Source organism: Myotis yumanensis, unplaced genomic scaffold (genome assembly GCF_028538775.1).
Source record: "Myotis yumanensis isolate MYYU_CA2020_CCGP unplaced genomic scaffold, mMyoYum1.0.hap1 SCAF_5, whole genome shotgun sequence".
NCBI classification, from domain to species: Eukaryota; Metazoa; Chordata; class Mammalia; order Chiroptera; family Vespertilionidae; genus Myotis; species Myotis yumanensis.
The window spans coordinates 33,809,488-33,814,060 of record NW_027223756.1 but is presented as its reverse complement, the minus strand read 5'-3'; positions in this window follow the sequence as shown (position 1 = coordinate 33,814,060).

Genomic DNA, 4,573 nt, shown 5'->3' with positions numbered 1-4,573 from the left:
GTGACGTCACGCCAGGCGTCAGGAGGCGGCGGGGCGCGGAGGGGTGGGAGGGCCGCGGCACGAGCTGCGCAACTGCGGAGCCGGCCCTGGGCGGCCGCCAGACCGGAAGAGGGGCGGGAACCAGGCGCCAAGGCGCAGGCGCAACATCGCCCGCTGGTAACAGGCACCTTGGGCATCGGGCGTGGTCCCCCAGGAGGGTGGGGCCCAGGGGGAAGGGCGGCCCGCGTCCCGGCCAGCGCAGTGATCGCGGCGGAGAGCTGGGCTGATCCTGGGGCTTTACGTCCTACGCGGCGGGGGCGAGGCCTGACGCAGCGCAGTCCTGGCGGGAGGGGCCTCCCAACGGCCAGAGGCCTTTGCCGAAAGGTGCAGCGGGGGCCCCGGCTCTTCACCGGCGACCGCAGCCAAATCGGAAACGAGAGCTGCGACCCCACCGCCCCTCCGCGGTGCAGCAGCGCCGGAGTTGCTTGGGGTTCCTGCATCTTTGTGGAAAGGAAGGAGCGCTGAGTTGTCGCCTGGGTGGAGGCCACCTCCACCTCGGGTTGGCACCTTGTAATTAGGTCACTCGTAGGCGGAGTAGGGTTACCTCCCGGGGGAGTGCTGCGCAGTGCACCCGACTCCCCTGGCGCACACCTTTCCCTACTCCTAGGCCGCTGGTCGGGTACGATGGCTGGGCCGAGGCTTGGGTTTTTCTCTGGGCCCCCGACCTCGCCCGGCTTCCTCACACCCCTCGCAGCCTCGCCGTTTTGGCCTTCTGCCACAGGTGTGCTCTTTCCTCTGACTCCAGTTCCTCCCGGGAATGAGAGACATCACCCTCCCTCACACACACGCACACACCCTGCCCGCCTTGGGCTACTTTCTAAAGGGAAGGGTGGAAGAGATGGACGCACCAGTCCTGACCCGGCGGTGGTAGAAACAGCTAAGATCCGCGCTTAAACAAAGCTTGGATATCTTAGGATCAAACCTCAGTCTGGCTGTGAATCTCTCTGGGGTTTGTGATATGTTTTCACATCCCAATGTCCCTGCATTCACAAAAATATTTTGGCTCCAACTATATGCTAGATCCCATGCCTGGAAGAGAGGGTGGGGGGTCTTCCAAATAGACGAGGTACTCTGACCCGCTGGGGCTTGTGTTCATTCTCCCAACAGTCCTCTTTAAAAAGATCTGGGGATAGACAGGCAGAAGGGAGATTCTGATGTCCACAGGATCCGAGAGAAGCCTTGCATTTAACCTTAAAGCACCAGGCAAAAGCTGAACCTGGTCCCCTGTCTTCTAGACTTCCTACCCTAGAGGGGTGTGCTCGCTGCAGCTCTGAGCGCAGCATCCTGACCTACAAGCTGAAGAAGGGCCTGGAGGCCCAGATCAGCCAATGAGGGACTTGAAAATTCTTCATTCAAGACAACCTGCTTGACCAGGCCAACTGGGTTGGCCTTACCCGGCTGGAAATTGCAATTCTACTTTCCCTTCTTACCTCCCAGTAATGTGGCCCAGGAGAAAGTTACTTAGATCTACTCCCCCAAAAGAGTATATGTAATTAACTAGTCTGGGGGAAAAGCTATTTTAGCTCAAGTCTGACCATGTTTTGCAATTAGCATCCCCAAATAATACAGGAGTAAGAGTTGAGACCATTTAGAAAGAATAAAGAAAAAAACTCCTCGCTTGGTGCCCACCATTATAAAGACATGTCCAGTGTGCTGTCTTAGTCTTCAGGTTTCCTGGTACCTATCTCACAGGGCAAGAAGCAGACAGGCACTCAGAAAAGAGAAGGGACTTGCCCAAAATAGTGATCAGGATTTAAAATTTCATACTCCCAAGTGCCAAGTCTTAATCTCTCTCACACAACTGACCGCCAAGGACTGAAATATGACAGGGTCTATATAATTTCCCTTTGCTGGAGTTCTTAGCTAGAAAGGTAGGATGATATTAGTTTGGTCTATTAAAAAGTATTGAGCACGCTCTATGTATTAAGATTATAATGAGTGGGTTTTTCGAAGGTGCTGTGAGCTCCTTGTTGCTAGCTAGCAATTAATGTAGGTATTATTTGTTTTCTCTTGATGCAGATTACTTGGGTCACCACCCCAAAATGGAGGGAAGATATAATTATATGTACTTAAAACAGCTTGCCAAGTAATTAGATGCCAGGACTTAACTTCTTAAGCAATGAATTCTAGGAAGCTCTTATTAGCATTCAAACAGTGGAGTAAAGCATACATGATAATAAACAATATAGAACTAAATCAGAATGTCTTTAGAAGAAATCTAAGATGTTTTCTTACTCTGTAGAACTCAAAGTAGCTCATGGATCTTAAAATTCAGCGTGATTAATCTGGTCTTGACTAATTGGCCTGACTTTCTCAATTCTAGAACTGAGGAATACTTTGAACAAATTAAAAAACAAACAACATATTTTTTAAAAAAAATTCTTGGCCAAAAAACAGAGTGAATAAAGCAAATATGCTTTGAAAAAGAATCTTTGCTCAGAAGACAAATTCATTATGCAGCGAGTCTGAGTGTGCCTATGATATTTAAACATAGCTATAAATAAAAATCATCTGATGATGGGGGTGGGGTAAGAGGAAGATAACCTTGACCAAATAGCTTCATAATAGGCACTCTTTAGCGATGGTATAAAAATTGACATTAAACATAGAGAAGGAATGAGAGATATTTTGTCAGCCATTCTCTTGGCCTTATGTGAGGTTTATTTTGTTGTTCCTTCCAGTTGCCTGACTTCTAAAGTTACTGAGACAGAAAGTAGAGCTTTGCAGGTTAAGAAGTGGCTCTGGAATCTTCTTTGAATTCTGGTTCTGTAACTGCCAAGGTATGTGAAGTTTGGCAAGTTACCTAACTTTTCTGAGTCTCAATTTTCTCCTCCATAAAGTGAGGATAATTGTAATAGCCAAATAACACGGTTCTTCTGAGAATTAAGCGAAATTATAAATTTAAGACACCGAATAGTATATAATAAATAACCAGTAAGTATTAGATATTATTTCTAAGTGGTCTCTGATTCTTTTTCCCCCTCTTTATATTTTTCTTTATTGGCTTCAATGAGGAAAAGAGAAGAGAGATAGAAACATCAATGATGATAGAGAACTATTTATTTATTTAAATATATTTTTATTGATTTTAGAAAGGGAGAGGAAGAGAGAGATAACATCAATGATGAGAGAGAATCATTGATCAGCTGCCTCCTGCACGCCCCCACTGGGGATTGAGCTGGAAATGCGGGCATATGCCCTGACTGGAATCTAACCATGACCTCCTGGTTCATAGATCAACGCTCAACCACAGAGCAACACTGGCTGGGCGGTCTCTGATTCTAAATATCCCTAATGCCAATTGGAGTCCCTCGATGCCTGCCATGAAATACATAGTGGTCTTTGGACACAAAATAATGGTATCATATAGACACAGAGCCATTGGATGAAGTGGAGATGAGGGAGAAAATTCAAGCAAAGAGAGGTAGAGATTGAACAAAAAGAACACCCCTCTTTTCCCTTGCTATCAAGCAAACATTCAGAAGGGCTTGTTGTGGAGAGAGAGAGAGAGAGAGAGAGAGAGAGAGAGAGAGAAGGAGAGAGAGAGTCAGTCACAGGATTAAATCCAAGAATTAACACAGCTGGTCAGGTTTATGCTCCTGTTGGCTCATAATCTTATATGTGAAAAGGGTGCCATATCTGATAACATGTTCTTTGCACCAAGACCTTTTATCCCCAGAAGTCCCAAAATAAAGACCTGAGCAATCAACATCTTAGTGGCTCTGCTTATGAGAAACCTGCCATGATCTGACCAATCAGAACTGCCCAACAATAAAAAAATTTCTGGACTCAGGATATGTAATGATGTTTGCAACTCATTGGTATCTATCCCTGTTCCTCTCCTTTGTGGTTTTCAGAAAAATTAAACTTTACTGACCCTTCACCTGGAATTAGAATTTTATAAATGTGGCCAAAATGTTGTGGCCAGGAACTTTGCCATAGAAATAATATAGCCCTTTCCCCCAGCTACTACAGTTTGGCTAAAGAAAAATTAAAAGAAGAGAAATTACCATGTCCCATGGTAATGTCCCTGATGTCCAGACATTATTATCAGTTACAGAGGAAATATTTTTTTCTGCTACATAAAAAAAAGTCTCTGGAATGGAAGGCAAAGTTCATCACTCCAGAAGACTGGGTAAACATTAAGAATACTGCCACCAACTTTGTACCTATTAAAAATCTTATCATAGGAGTATGTTTATTGACATAGAACATTATTCACATTATATTATTAAGTGAAAAAGTCCCTTATAAAACAGCATATGGCTATAACCCTAATTTTATTAAATATGTATTATAAATACATGTTTATAGGAGACTTTAGAAAGATACACAGTGAGGTATTAACATCAGTTGCTTCTGGTGAGTGGGATTGTTTTCTATTTTCTTTTTAGTTAAGAAAACAGTTTGGTTCAACTATAATGAAAACATATTGCTTTTATACTTGTGCAAAGAAAATCTTCAAAATATCTGAGTAAACTTGATAAGGTACCTCTTTGGGGAATTACAGCCCCAAAGAACATGTAGCAACAGT